A 16,710-nucleotide genomic window follows, 5' to 3' on the forward strand; every position below is an offset into this window, starting at 1 on the left:
CAGAGCTTTTGAGGCATCTAGACAACTGGCTGAGCCAAGAGACAGAGGATCATGGTATGCACAGGTCACACATTGGTTCTCACAGCATAGCCTAGACATGGATCATCTACCACCATTCCAGTATGACAAGGATCCACCACATATCCGTCTCTCTCATAGTGAGAGGAACAAAGTATTGAGACAGGACCTATGGCAGCTCTATACACGAGAGACATGGATATCGCCTACACAGCCTCTTCCACCGAAGATGCTATACTACAAAGATCACTTCATGAGTATCACTGATGATGGATTTTTAGAGAGGCCTAGATACATGGAGGGCTTTTTACCACATGGCTCCCGAGTAGCTATATTGGTCAGCTTAGAGTCTCATCACATCGATTGGAGATCGAGACTGCCATTGCATCACGGATCCCCTGAGAGGAGAGGGTATGCAGATTGTGCAGAGAGGAGGTGGAGAGTGAGGAGCATTATGTATGCAGATGTAGAGCATATACAGCCATCAGAGAGAGATATCCCATTGAGCCATAGTCCCTACGCCAAATCTTTGAGGGAGCAGACAAGCGCATAGTGGGGAGATTCATTCTAGACATACAGCATCACAGAGAGACATCGTTACAGGCTTAGACAGCTCCAGAGGGGGAACGACAGACACATATCACTACATTTTTTCAGAGATCCATCCCATTCCCAACCCCTACACAGCGAGGAATTACTCTCCAGAGCAGAGACACTCAGAGCCCGCAGGAGACAGAGGACATCTGGCTTTCGGACACCATGCCTATACCAGAGAGAGATGACAGAGATCAGAGCTCAGTTTCACAGAGAGGGTGCAGAGGGACTGGCTCGCTTCAGAGTAGACCCAGGCATGTTCTTCAAGGAGCTATGGACACCCCCTTCATTGATGTATACCATTTTATACCCCCAGTATGGTACAGGATGGAGCTAGCTAGGTTGCATATCATGATTGTATACTCCATGCATATAGCTTTGCATTCTCCTAGTAGTAGAGCTCCATCCCCTCCCCCACTCATTGTACTTATTGCACACCCAGATTCAGCTTTTTAGTTCAGTACTTTTTCATTTTGTTGGGATGACAGAGGATACCCCACACAGGTACACTGATTTGTCTCATAGGCCGAGTTCGGTCTTTTGGAAGACATTAATAAAATATTTCTTTCTTTCTCTCTCTCTCTCTCTCTCTCTCTCTCTCTCTCTCTCTTTGCCCGAATACATGGCTCCTCCCTCCCTCATCATACCCCCTTCTCTCTTTCTCCTACCCTAACACTTCACCCTCTTCCAACTGCCACGGGTCCCCTCTCTTCCCAAAAACTTATACACAATAGATAGTATAGATAAATATATTATACATATATAAATATGCATACATATATGTATGTGTGTATATATACATATATGCATATACGTATATACGTATGTACATATATATGTATATATATACATACATACATACATACATATTATATATGTATGTACGTATGTATGTATAACATGTATATATGTATTTATAAATATAAATAAATTTATATATATACACACACATACACATATAATTTTATAAGTTTTGATTTTATTTTAGATTAAATTTGATGGGTGGGGATGCATGGTTGTTGAGATAGCAAGCTCAACTAATGCTACGGGCATCAGTGAAACTTGCATGTGTGATAGTTTCCACACTTATATCTCTAGTATAGTTGGTGAGATTATGGTTCTAATGGATGTTCTACTAATAGAAGTGGATTTAAAGAGGGTATGAGTGCAAAGACATAGGAAATAAGAGCTATGGTGGATGAAAGATGGAAAAATACAAAGTTAGAGCATAGTGTCGACACTAATGAAGATAATCAAGATATGAATTAGGGCTAATCACATACTCAAGTTTTTGCATCAAGAGAATAAGTTTGTTACATCCATTTATAGCTCTCATCCACATGCTTAATGCACCCTTGTGCCATCCATGTGTTCATAAATGCCCGCATGCTTTGTGCCCCCTTGCACTTTCCATGTGCCAACTTTTTAACCGTTGACTACCTTTTACATTCATCCATTCACATCCTCTAATAACCTTAGCCTTCATCCATTCCAATTTCATGACATCCTAAGCTCCATCTACCTTGCTCCCGCATGCATGTGCTCCATATAGGACATGATGGGCACCATATTTCAACAGTTGATGTGATAGGCTATGTGATAGCCATATTTGGATAACTAAAGTATAGCATAGTTGTAGCACCAACTCATTTAGTTGTGTTGATACTATGGATCAACCATTGTATGTCATAGTAGGAGAGTAATTATAGTATGTACTCTAATTTCTTTTATGGTTGTAGAGAAGAGACAAAGATAGAAGAAAATTTAACCATTCATGTCTCTCTTGTGTCTTGCTCTCTCTCTCTCTCTCTCTCTCTCTCTCTCTCTCACACACACACACACACACACATACACACACACACACACATGCGCGCACGCGCGAGCGTGCGCGTGTATTTGCTTTCAAGGAACTCAAGCTCTCCCTCTCTTGCATATTCTTTTTATGGTATCACAGCTCCGGTTTGTGTGAGAGCTAAGGAGGAAAGTAAGAGACAAGCAAGGAAGCGGTACACGACTAAGGGTATTTTCATCTTTTTTTCTCTTTGATTTTGGAGCAGCACCTTTGGTAGCTATGAGAGCTATAGGCAAACAGGAAAGTCACTGTCTTAGATTGAGGCATTCTCTTGGGTGTGAAGGAAGAAGAATAAGTGTGTAATTAGCTATAAATTTTGTATGTTTCGGTGCGATTTGGGCACGTTTGGAGACTTGTTTTAGCTCTGCAGGTTTTTGGGAGGCAAGTGTCGATTGTAACTGTGTATCCCCACTTTTTGGTTTGGTGCAAAGTTGTAGTATAAATTGGTTGTACGACATTCTCTGTAGAGAATCTAAGTATTGCTAGTGTTGGTGGATGTATGTTTATGTGACTAGTTCACATATAGTTACAGTATAACAAGTTTATAGTACCATTGTGTTGAGATTATAGGTCTGTTTTGCAAGTGAAAAGTTTTTTGAAAGCACCATTTGGTATGTTACTGCATGTAATCATGTCTGACAATCTATCCTAGATTGTGAGCAAAAAGCTGGACAAAAATAACTTACAAGGACGAAAGTTTAGGCTGACCAATTTCCTTATGGATATTGGGAGTTCATCATCACCAATGATGAAAAGGAGCTTGGCCTAGAGATTGGTGAAGAAAATGCCACCCCTTGGTAGGTGCAAGGATATAAAGCATGGTATGAAAGAGCCAGAAAGGTGTTGTATTGGTTGTGTGTCAGTGATCCAAGTGTTTGTAGGTCTACAAGGGTTAGATACCCTACCGAGAGGTTGAGGTATGATGGATATACATCCCATCATTATGCTTATGTGGTTAAAGCAATACAAGAGTTGGAGCCCACTTATTTTAAGCAAGCACCTGGAAATAAAAAATGGGAAGATGCTATGGATGAGATGTTTTAGCATTAGATGAAAATGCAACATGGGAATTATGTTGGAAATCATGGAGGCTCATAGGTGACAAGGAATCTCATGATTAATCATAATGCTGAAAAGTATTAGTGCTAAACCTAGATGATTCAGTTAATCACACATAATAGTAAGAAGCTTAACATAAGTTGTACATAATCACATCATCATAGAGAGAAGGCAAGCATGTATCATTCACGAGAGAAAGCCTCTTAAATAGGTTGAGTACAAAGTATCAAATGTGTCATGGATGATGTCAGCTAGCTCCTCAATCAATTCCTACATTCCCTCTATTGATTCCTCTAGAATCTCTCAATAAGGGTGACTTCATAAATGCTAGGAGATAAGCACTTGATTAACAATGAGATTGCTGGACACCTATGAGCCTCCATGATTTCCAACAAATTAGTGCCTTTGCCTTAGGAAAAGAAGACAATTGGATGTAAGTGGGTTATAAGGTCAAGCATAGTGAGCAAAATTAGTTTGCCACCAAGGATTATGCACATACCTCTTGTAGCCGAATGTGAAGCAAGGCTGGCCAAAGAGGCCGAACATAAACGCTTTGTAGGCGAATGTACAGCCAAGGATAAAGTAGATGCTACCGTAGCCAAAGCTGCAAAGACAACACACGACGAAGCCTCCAAAGCAGACTCCCTCAAAAGGAAGTTTGAATGGTCTTAACATGTCACCACTCTCAAACCAAAGAAGCTTAAGGAGACCCAAGCAACCAAGGGGATGGCCAAAAAGCGAGCACAATTGAGTGAGCAGATTTCCTTTTTTTTAATGGTTTGGGTCTGTGAGCAAGCATATTTGAGTTTTGTGATTGATTACTCTTTCATGAAGTGCCTAGAAGAGACAATGCCAATATAAGTATTAAGCAACATTCCAAAGTTAATAGTGAATTCAACGAATTAATTCACAAACCATGTGCCACCTTTTGCTCATCAATGTGAAAAATGTATGGCATAACATAAAATTAAATGAAGTTATAAAATGAAATAATATTAACAATACCTTCACAAATAAGCAATGTTAAAGATCGCAAATCTACTTAAATCATAGCAAATGTCCACAATAGCAAAGCCGGGATAATGTCCATAATGTTTGAAGTTGTAATAGGAAAAAGAGCTTCTTAGTCATAATAAACAAAGGCAAGAAACCTAGATTGATCATAAATGTCTACAATAGTGAAACTGAGATAATGTCCATAATGTTCAAAGCTCTAAGTGTAAGAGGAGCTTCTGAATCTAAATAAACAAACACAAGAATCAAAACATGAAATGGTGTTCCAAACAAGAAGGCATCAATGGTATTCTAAGTTGTTTGGCTTTGTTCTAAATCTGCAAAAGAAATATGTATGTTAGTTAGAGGAAATTATATTTCAATGCACATTAGTGGGAATAACTTCACTTAAGCTTGGAAATACTTATGACCTTAGTAGAGTAGGGTTCTAGTAGGCGCTCGTAAATGCGCTCATCCTTCTCTAACAGTATCACATTGTGATTCATATATGCTATTGCAAGACCAAGTGTCCCAGTTCCAGAGAACAAATCCACAACAATAACTTCACTTAAGCTTGGAAATACTTATGACCTTAGTAGAGTAGGGTTCTAGTAGGCGCTCGTAAATGCGCTCATCCTTCTCTAACAGTATCACATTGTGATTCATATATGCTATTGTAAGACCAAGTGTCCCAGTTCCAGAGAACAAATCCACAACAATATCCCCACGCTTGCTGAACAATGAAACAATATACTTGTAGAACTTTTGGCCTCTTTTGCAACCACCTCTCCAAGAAGAGCCCTTTCTTTTGACCAAATCTTCAGGAGAAAATCTGGTGATTCGATAAATTATCATTCAAAATCAAACTACATGAAGAACATAAAGATAATGATAACTAAGTACATACATGTTGAAACGAATTTAAATTAAACAAATTCTTAACAGAATCAAAGATAATTGAAACTAAATACATACATATCATGAATGAGTTCATGCTCCACATCAAGTTCCTCTCCAAGGTTCAAGTCTTTAATTTGATCACTATGAATTGAGAATACATTTTTTGGCGAAGAAGAGTGTACCAATGTAGATAAGATAAGGCATGTCACCTGTGTTACACATTTATTAGAATAATGAAAATAAAGTATTATATGAAATTTGCCTCTATGTAGACTTCTATGTAGAAAGGTTACCTTTGTTACCATTAGTTCCTTTTTTCTTCCCACCCCCGATGATATACACTTCACAACCTGGCGATGCACCACTACCAAAACTTAAATTGAGGCACAATGATCCACCTTTGTAGCCTCCTCCATTGTGTATAGGTAGGCATGCAAAGAAGCCAGCATCAAAGAAACAAAAGTCAGCAAATTTAAAGGCCAAGGTATATAGATTATCATCAACCCTATTCCAAGATAGAATCCTATTTATGGAACAACCCTCTACAACAATGTCAAATGGGAAGTCACCAAATATTAGCTCAACATAGATTATCATCAACCCTATTCCAAGATAGAATCTTATTTATGGAACAACCCTCTACAACAATGTCAAATGGGAAGTCACCAAATATTAGCACAATGATCCACCATCTTCCCTTTCACTTTGCCTTTAGTATAAATTATATTCAATGCTTCCATAATTCCACTCATGATGGTGGAGGGTTTCCAATTCTGAACATCCAAAGCAAGATCTACAATGCTTGCATTAAAGGCTTTCTTCGATTGGTCATGACATACTTTGTGTACACATTGTCATTAGGAAGCCTCACTCTATCTGCATTACGTATGTCATGCAACAAAGATACCCCCAAAATCAGAAATTTTAAGCCAATAAACAAACATGTGTAACCAATGTTGTAGCTTCCTCTTGTCATTAGGTAAGTAATCCAAGGTGCATATAAGAGATTGGGAATTGTTAAGCATCCCATAAGAAAGGATTTCTCTTCATCTTTAATGCAGGCTGCAACAATCATGTTCAATTTCTCCTCTGTGTGGCAATTTGTTTGCTTGGCTCATGCCAAGGCAAAGAAAGGACAGCACGCCAGTAACACTCACCATTGTGAGGATCTGCAGGCCTCGCATACTTCCATGCTTTTCCTCTATACAACACCTCCATTGACTCCTCCTCTGGCCCCTACTTTGACTCCTTTGACTTCCCTCCTTTGACCCCTTCTTTGACCCCTCTAAAATCTCCTCTTACTCTCTTTGACTCCCCTCCTCTTACTCTCTCTGACTCCCCTCCTGTGACTCCTTTGACCCCTCATCTAACTCCTCCTCTATCCCTCCTCTGCCCTCTTCTCAGACTCCACCTCTGCCCCCTCCTCTCTATGCCCTTCGTTGATCCCTCCTTTGTACCCTCCTCTGACCCTCCTCTGCCCCATCTTCTGAGTCTTCCCCTCCTCTGGCCCTTCCTCTAATTCCTCTCACTCCTCTGACTCCTCTGGCCCTTCCTCTAATTCCTCTCACTCCTCTGACTCCCGTCCTTTGACCTCTGCTCTAACCCCTCCTCTGACTCTTCCTCTGACCCCTCCTCTGACTGCTCCTCAGACCACTCTCCCTCCTCTAACTCCTCCTTTGACCCCTCCTCTAACTGCTCCTTTGATCCCTCCTCTAACTGCTCCTTTAACCCCTCCTCTAACTGCTCCTCTGACCCCTGTTCCCCTTCTGACTACTCCTCTAACCCCTCTGACCCCTCCTCTAAGTCCCCTCCTTTGTCCCCTCTTTTGAGTCCCCTCCTTTGTCCCCTCCTTTGTCCCCTCTTTTGAGTCCCCTCCTTTGATTCCCCTCGTCCCATCCTCTGATTCGCCTCCTCTGAGTCCTCCCCTCCTCTAACCCCCTTCTTTGACCCCTCCTCTACTTCCTCCTTTGACCTCTACCTCCTCCTTTGACCCCTCCTCTACCTCCTCCTTTGACCTCTACCTCCTCCTCCCCTCCTCTAAATATGACTCTTCCATTTAAAACCCTAAAGATCTCTTTAGCTAATAACCATGCATAAACATGCATGAACTAGGCATAAACTCATCCACTCGACTACCCCGAGCCCAAGGGTGCACACATAAATACAATGAAGTACCACATACCTTACCTTAGTGTCCCATACCGCCAAGAGATATGACTTCACTCCAGCAGTACACAGCTCTAGCATGAAATGGCAAGAGAGTAGACACAATGCTCTACACAAGAGAACATCCCTTGAGAGTGCCCCATGACCCTATTATATAGGAGGGCCCTCAAGTGACTCTTGACTCTCCATTTCCATGTGTGACCCTTGGTTGCCTACCCCTAACCTCAACCTAAGGTTAGACCTAACCCTTGCCGCCCCACTAGAGCATGTTCCCATGCTCCCATGTTCACATGCCTAGGGTGGGTTAGCCTCCTAGTATATGCATATATAATTTGCACACATAACATTCTTCCCCTCTCTCAAAACATTGCACTCTTGCAATGAAAAGAAGAAAAATTGCACTGAACGTTCCTTTAATCTCAAGAATTAAGCAACTACGAAGTTTCCTTTCCCTAAATTCAAGTACCTTTTCAAGTTCATGTGGAACATACGACAAATCTTCGACTTCAACGAGTTCTTGAGGAGTAACTATGTTATCCTCACCTCCCAACTTCTCTTTCAGTCTACTGACATGAAAGACTGGATGAACTCTAACATGTGGAAGCAGTTTTAATTCATACGCAATTGTGCCAATCCGATGGCCACCTCCATAGGGGAGATTTGCCCATGCCTCCCTATATAAAGGCCACTTTCCCTTATCACTTGTAATCCAACATTCCTATTTACAAGCACTCGTTTTTTACCCATGTGCTGGCTAGTATTGCCATTTTGTAAAGCCTATTGATACATAATAAAGATGTTCATTGTGTGATGTCTCTTTCTCTCTGTGTGCCTGCTGTCTCCCTCTCCATTGTGTTACTTTATCATAGTATTAGTCCTCTAGATTTCTACTACCCACATGGGCATCTTGCTCCCTTTTTCTACGTTTTTTAAAGGATCGTGGCACTGCTATGTTTTCTATAGTGGCTACATCTTCTTCCCCTACTCTCCCTTTTGGATCACATTTTCATCTCCTGCCTTATGTTTCCTTGCGGAGTCCAGGTACAATATGGGGGGCTGCATTGGTTGGTGATTGGTGGGTTGCATTTTGTTGCTGTGGCTGCGGTTTTTTCTTCATCAAGAGCCTCTTCTTCATCAGAGTTTTGGCTCGAGCAGTGCTTTGGCCCTTGCGTAACTGTACGACGTCAAGGTGCAAGCCTTCTTGGCTATGTTTCTTGCTTCTTCAAGCATTTTCTATAGTGGATGGTGGTGTTTGGTTTGATATTTTGTAGCCAAGCATATGGTATAACTAGATACGTGGCTTTGACAAATCCTCTCCTTCCTCGGCTTCTTTCCCCCTCCGTAGGATGCTTTCTAGTGCGTTTTGGTGGACTGTTTGCTGCTGCTGTCCAGCCCCTTTCTCTCTTAGTCTTGAGAGGGGACTGATTGATTCTTATGCCTTGTTCCATTGGAGAAGTTCTGGAGATTGGTGGAGTGCTAAGATCATTGATGGCATAAAGGCTTGCTTACGAAGATTTGCTATTGCCGTGGATATGGGTTCCCACTTGGAGGAGGAATCTCTCCTTGTTTCTACGGGGAAGGTAAGGTTCCCTCCTAGTGGGCAAGATCAAACACTTACAATGCAACAGACATGATAGTGTCACTCTACTGCTATTGTGGAAATATGATCATTTGGCCAAGAATTGAAAGAGTAATGGTAAAGCACAAGCTAGGACCAAGTTTTCAAAGAAGTGCAATGATCATATATAGGATGGTGACTCTTATACTTCTAGTGTCCCCCCAAGGCTGCAAAAGCCATGGAGGACCTAGATGGTCAGTTTCTATAGTTATACAGATAGATTCCCCTCGTGTGCTTCTAGCTAGAGGAGGCTTATGGGCAGGAGAGGGGGTTGTCACAAGCCCTGACTTTTGGTGCATGACTAGTGTGTCGGAGTTCCAAGCAAGTAAAATATCTGGCGAGAAGTTCTTTTTTGGAGCTATGGGCTAGATGTGTTTTAAGTTTATTGCTTGGTGTAGCAAAAATTATGGACTAGATGAGTTCCAATTTCATTGTTTGAGGTTTTGGGACGTGATGTGTTCACAGTCCACTATTGGGGGATTATGGGAATGGTTTGTCTAATAATTCATAATTCTATATTCTTGGAGTTCACTAGACACTGGTGTGGGAATTTGGAGCCAAGCAGATTTCTTTGTTGTTCACGGTGGCATTTTTTTTCAAGGAGCCAAGTTGGCAAGTGCTCTTTCTAAGGTGTATGAAGTATCTGCAGGAATAGAGTGTCCATGGTTGCATCTTCATCAGCTTATATTCTTCACACTTATGCACACTATGAGTTGCAGAGGGGGTGTTAGAATTTGTGCATCTCGCTGTGTGTGGAGACCGGACCTTTTATTGGCGTATATGTATTTTACACATTTATGCTAGTCATGGGGTATTTGTTGCTATTGGCCAGATGCCCCCTATATAAAGGCCACTTTCCCACATCACTTGTAATCTAACATTCCTATTCACATGCATTGTTTTTTTTTAAATCTTCAAGTAGTCTCTACCCTTAAAAGGTACCCATCTAAACTCTTTCCTAAAAGGTACCCATCTAAACTCTTCCCTACTCTTTTCATATATGCTCTTTCTCGATTTTGTCACATGTAGATAGACCTCTATACATGCAAATAGAGCTCTCGATATTTCTCTTACCATGCTTTGTGTTCCTCCTTAGTAGGAAATCGAATTCTTTCTTAGTCAAGAACATGTTAAGTAAAAAAATCATAAAGGCCTCTTTTGCATGCATAAAGGTCTCTTAACACGTGTAAAGAGAAAGCTCTATACATACTTGCATTGGCTCAAATCCCCCATAAACATGGAGCACCTAGATGTAGTATCATTGAATGAAAAGCATGTTGTAATCTTTTTGATGGGTTTTTTTTGGGGAGTATTTTTGGGTGTTCATTAGAGAAACAGTTCTTACAATAAACAGTTCTTACAATAAGTTTCATATTGTATGTGTAGCAATACATTGATAGAGATGGAAGCTTGGGCACACTGGAAAGGAAAATCAAGGAGAAAACATCTTATTTAAAGAGTTCTATTTTTGGAACCTTCTCTAGAAAGGTATGGAAGAAGGTTTGTAGCTACCAACTTGAGGTTGGTGAGAGCTTAGAGGTTACGGGACTAGGTTCCAAAATCTCTATTATTGATGTTGTTATTAGTGGCACAATCCTCCTAGCAAAGAGAGGACCCAAGTACATTGAAGTTGAAACCCTTTGAATTTTACAATCTTCTCTTTAATAAATTGCCATTTTTTGTTTCTAGCCATAAATATGTGTGAATCTCCACTTTTCGATCAATTTAGATTATGATTTTGTGGCTACAATGGTAGTAATCTAAAAAATTATTTATAAAGTATTTTGGCATAATAAAACCTCTCCATTTTAAATAATATGTCAAAATTGTGAGCTATTTACAATGAACCTAATATTAGCTAACATTTGCTTAAGTATTTACCTCACAACCATTCAACGTTCTCAACTTTACAACCATTCAAACTTCTCAACTAATAACTCTATGTTTGAACTTTGATATGGGGGGGTCCTCCCAACTAGGATTTGTCAAAAAAACACTAATATGAGACTTTTTTTTTGCAAAACTAGAACTTGCCCCAAAATTCAAAGGTACCCATTTAAAGGGGTCCCAAAATACAAAAGTATATGATGAAAACTTGAGCTTGGGAACATTCAAAAGGACTTCTTGGGACAAACTCTTGGAATTAGCTAATAATTCCAAAAACATTGTTCTATTTTGGGATGTGCAACTTTTGCAATCTTCAAGTGGTACAGAAAAATGGTTCTATCAAGCACAACAATAGGCAAGAGGTCATTGTATTGGAATCCAAAATCTCTATCATTAATTTTATTGTCAAATGTCAATTTTATTTTACTTCTTGTCAAAGATGATGGATCTCTATAAAAACTCTTAACATGTGCACTATGTGTGAGTGGAGAGAAACTATTACTACACCTTGTTATGAGAGTGAGGAACTACAATTATGTATTAATATTAATTGATAATGTTTATGACTTCCATATTCCTAAAATTTCAAGAAAATCTTTTATAATGAATTTAAAATGTTGTATGAGTTCCAAATGGCTCAAAAGAAACAATGTGAAACTAAAAACATTTCCTATGATTGTACTCTATGATTGATGTTGAATGGAACCGTAAGACAACATATCCATAACCGAACAATAAATTTGAGAACCCAAAGAGTCTTGATAAATGAAGTGCTAAACATGATTACATAAAAAAAGTATTGTCTACAATAATCATGTCAGTTACGGGAGACTGTCTCAAATAGTGAAACATGTGTTAAACATGATTACATAAAAAAAGTATTGTCTACAATAATCATGTCAGTTTACGGGAGACTGTCTCAAATAGTGAAACATGTGTCGTAAAGCTTAAAGTGTGAGAGGGTAGATCTTGTTACCTGCATCCATCCAACATGGACAAACAAATTGTTAACCTATCCTAAGACCTACCACATGTTATAGATGTCACTCAAAGACCCTAATGTTTAAGCTATGGTTGGTTCAATTAGTCCCTTTTTAGACTTCAAGAGTCAATTCCCAATTTTCAAGCAAATAACCAGTAAAGATAACATATCATGTGATCATCCTTTTTAAAAAAAATGTAAGTCAAATAAATGGAAAAATAGTCCACATACTGGGTAGACTAATGGGCCTTGTATGTCCATGCCCAAGCTACACACGACTGAAACTAGTCATATGTTCTATTGCTAGTCATCCATGGTTCAACACATTATTTTCAAGCCAACTACCAACATCAATTGAAGTCAGAGATATGGAAGAGAGTTACTAAATTTGGCCATAGAATCAAAGGTCTGAATTATCGACAGAAAAAATCAAAAAAGGGGAGAAGATCCATAAGCTATCACATGCTTATCATGCATCCAAGCACTTAGAGGGTCAGATTACTTGTAGTCAACACCATAGTGATAATCCTACCCGAACAATAGATACCAATAAACAACAAAGTAGATCCAACCAATCGGTTATAACAGTATTTCCTATCTTAGTGGAGCCAACAAATTATTGAAAACAAGTAAATATATCCAATCCATAATGAATGTATAAAATAAAAGAACATTTCAGAATACCTGGTCTGAAATCAGCCGTGTTACCTTCATAGATAGCATCACCCTTATGTGGAGATCAAACAATACCATGTTCGGATTATTAGCGATCTATTCTAACAATCCTAGAGCAAGCCATATGAATGAAATAATGTTATCTCTGCAACAACCGAGAATCAGTATATATATCAAAAAGCCCTCTTAATACAAGGTTTGAAATTAGCGATATATCATTCAATGATAATGGCCAGATTAATACAAGTCATGCCTAAGAAGAGTCATTCATTATACGACTAACCAGTAATAGCCTGGCTTAACCCAATATTACTCATAAGTAATAGCTTGATCATTAGTGATAGCCATATCCTTTGCATGACTAGCACCTTATTAAGGGTTAACAGTCATATTATCAGAAAAGCAAGAATCCCAACCAAAAAATATATAGATGTACTAAATAAAACACATAGTGTAATAGAACACACATATTCTAATGCAGTGTGAGTTAACCGATACATGAGCCCTCCAATCAGCATTCATAATAGAAAAAAAACACCAAGCAACATATTCTAATGCAGTGTGAGTTAACCGATACATGAGCCCTCCAATCAACATTCATAATAGAAAAAAAACACCAAGCAACATTCAAAATATCATGTCAACAGATAGACATAAGATTCTTTAAGGGCGAAAATGAAATATCTTATGACATAAATGCATGTGCAATTTTGGAGCCAGATAATCACAAATATTAGGAGATTAACAGAGTTTATATATGTATACCTGTTTTTTAGGGTTAAAATTTGGTTTTATGAAAAATCCAGAGAGTATCAGAGTTAAAATGATTCATGCACCCACAACATGCAGATGCCATAACAGAGTAACAATCCTAAAAAAGTCCTTCAAATGGGATTCATAAGATCATTATCCCAAGAGTGCAGAGACTATCGTCAGCAGTAAAGAAAATAGGACTCCAACCCATGGCACTGTATTTACCTGAGAAGAAGAACTCCCAGCCAAAGCCAGCACAATCGACATAGCCGAAAACCAATACTACACATAGAAGGCTGAGTTTGTGTAACTCACATGAAAGGTGGCCTTTTTATGCCCACAGCCACATAAAGGATGCCAGTTTACCACCACCACCATGAGTGTTTAAGGAGAATCCTTCTGCAATTTTGTGCAAAGCTCCTGCCTTTGTGTGTTGCCAGGCATGATCGATGTAGTACCGCCACAAAAAAGATATGTAGCGTTTATATCTAAAAAAACCCTAAATCGGTTAAGATAAGAAACACTAGGAGTGTTGTTTGTGTGTGTGTGTGTGTGTGTGTGTGCCACTAAAGTCCTTCAATTCACATTCACTCTTGACGTTAGTCTTACAAAGAAAAATCAATATTTATGACCCTTGGAGACTTCTGTAGAACATTTACTCTCAAACTATACAAATTGAAAATAATTCTTCCGAAGATGTAAAAACTACCTACTCTAAAAGCTAACCTTAAAATCTTGACTCTGATATGCCTATAGAACTACTAAAAACCATCATCTCACAATATCAAACTACAATTGGCACTAGCATAGATATTTTGTCAAATATGAAATACTAAATAAGTTAACATATAATCATTCAAAATTTACAATTTACCTTGAAGTCTTAAAGAAAAAAAGTAACAAAATCTTAGTAATTCACCATTTAAAAATTTTGCATCCATGGACAAACCCGATGTATTTTGCATCCATGGTGTGCTTGAAAGAATGGCCTTTCGGCCATTATATTATCCATGGTGTGCTTTAGAATGGCCCTAGGGCCATTCTCCATTCCCTTATGTCAACGCGCTAGGGAAAATCTCTACATATGAATGCAAAATACATCAAGATTGTCCATGGAAGAATGGCCCTAAGGCCATTGTAAACCAGACCATCCATGGTGTGTTTTAGAATGGCCTTAGGGCCATTCTCTCAAAGCACATGCTTGCTAGTGCACGGATCATCCAACCACCAGAATGGGACAAGAGGTTCCATGTTTTCGTAGATGCATCGAATACAACAATTAGCAATGTAGGGGCTATCGACCAACATCACAAGATCCAAAAAAATAAATAAAACAAGAGAAAAACCCCTTTTTTAGGACCAAGAAAAATACCTTTTTCACACACCCCCTCTCAAGCCAAAAAGAGAACCATGAGAGAAGATGAAGGATACCAAGGTCCCATACTGACACACTAGCAAAAGGAATGTATCCCCCTCTGGAAAGAAAGTCTAATAAGTTTCGAGAGGGAGATCGTGATGGCAAAGTTGTAGTGGGTGAGGAGATGTAGATGGGTTGATCGTCTCCCAATGTAAGATCTTGAACGGGCCTCTCCATTGAGTAAGAAGTCCCATTCCCTATGTGGTACAGATTAGAGTAAGGAGAATCAAATTCTCGTGAGAAAAATTGTTTCTCCGGGAATGCGGGTCCATGTTGTGTGCTCTTGAGGTCTTCAATCCCTTTTCTCACGATAGCTGTGATACCATGTGAGGACAATATGTGAGGACAAAGGACGAAAGGATCGGATATACAAGAGATGAGAGCAAATCAACACAGCATGAAATGGGTGAATGAGTGTATGTATGATGGCAAATGAAATAATGTACAAGAGGCTCTCTGATGTGAGGAGACTCTGAGTAGAAGAGATCGATGCAGAAGCAAAGACAAGGTCGGAGCTGAAGCACGGTCGGTTACGAAGGCTTGCATCAATGTGAGGCGAAGGCACTTTGAGAGGTCGGTCGGTGTCAAAGTCTCACGTCAGTGGTGGATGCAGAGGCACTTCGAGGTGGTAGTGGGCAGCGGAAGGTGAAGTAGTGCAGGCTCTGGTGACAAGGGTGTTATGGTACATGAGGGGTAATAAAGAGCAGAGAGGGATGTCGTCCTAAGTCGTGCAGGTTTTGGTGATGAGGGTGCTGTAATACCTGAGTAGTGGTGAAAAGCAGAGAGGGTTGACGTCCCAAGTGGTGTCGAATGAAGATAAGAAAAAGAGGGATGGCATCCCGATGATGTGAGATGGGCTGCTGTCCCAAAGTAAACTGTAGAAGATGTGATGAAGCAGAGAGTGGGTTGCTATCCCAAGATGTGAGCTGATGAAAAACGTTGATGTGCTGTAGCAGAGAGGGCTGTTTTTCCAACAAGGTGATCTACTGCAAGAAAAACGCTGGAGCTGAAAGGCGATGATAATCTGATGTAGAGCATGCACCGACAGCAGCACAGCAGCAAATGTAGTCGATGATATGGTAGCTGCTAAATACTATAGCTAAGCTATATATATGGGGTGGGCTGGTTAGTGTAGGGGCTGTCGGCCCCCAGTAGCACAAGACCCAAAAAACAAATAAATCTGATAAAACAAGAGAAAATCCCCTTTTTAGGGCTGGGAAAAAATACCCTTTTCACACAAGCACCATTGAGAGGGAAAAGCCTTGGGACTGATTTACTTAATCAATAAGTTCCGTCTCATTATCTGCTAGGAAACCACTTTGTGTTCCATATCGATCAAGCTCTACTGTATCTAGTGAATAAACCAAATCTGACCAGGAAGCTAATAGCAAGGTGGATGCTTCTACTGCAAGAACTATAGTACACACCCCCGGCAATCAGAATGTAGTAGTAGATTTCCTCAGCGGAATGGACACAAGAGAACAGCCCACATGGTGTTAAAATTACAGCAATGTGATGAGTTATGGTGGATCAAATGCTAGAATCAACATCATTAACAAAAAGATTAGATGATAATTAAGACGTAATTAGTGAGCAATTAACTAATAGCTTAATGTAGGCATGGATAATAAAAAACCAGCAAGTTCTCATTAGGCCAATGCCTCAATTTATAGAGTTTACATCCAAGCATCTAATCCCACTAATTTCTCCTTGATTCACTCCACCTCTTTTGCTTGATTTTCTCCACCTCTCCCAGAATATCTCCACACCTCCTAAATCTCCTCATGCTACCCTTT

General features: G+C 39.7%; 1 long non-coding RNA gene across 1 annotated transcript; it reads right to left on the bottom strand.

Annotated features, from left to right (window-relative positions):
* Window positions 1-11,853: 11,853 nt before the first annotated feature.
* Window positions 11,854-14,029, bottom strand: LOC147608489 (uncharacterized). Its single transcript, XR_015264464.1, has 2 exons — window positions 13,813-14,029; window positions 11,854-12,063 (listed from the first exon to the last, which is right to left on the bottom strand). It is a non-coding gene; the product is annotated as an uncharacterized LOC147608489 (long non-coding RNA).
* Between the last annotated feature and the right edge of the window lie 2,681 nt (window positions 14,030-16,710).

The sequence above is a fragment of the Cibotium barometz genome, chromosome 53 (assembly GCF_041138505.1).
Source record: "Cibotium barometz isolate CiBa-2024 chromosome 53, ASM4113850v1, whole genome shotgun sequence".
Lineage (NCBI taxonomy): Eukaryota > Viridiplantae > Streptophyta > Polypodiopsida > Cyatheales > Cibotiaceae > Cibotium > Cibotium barometz.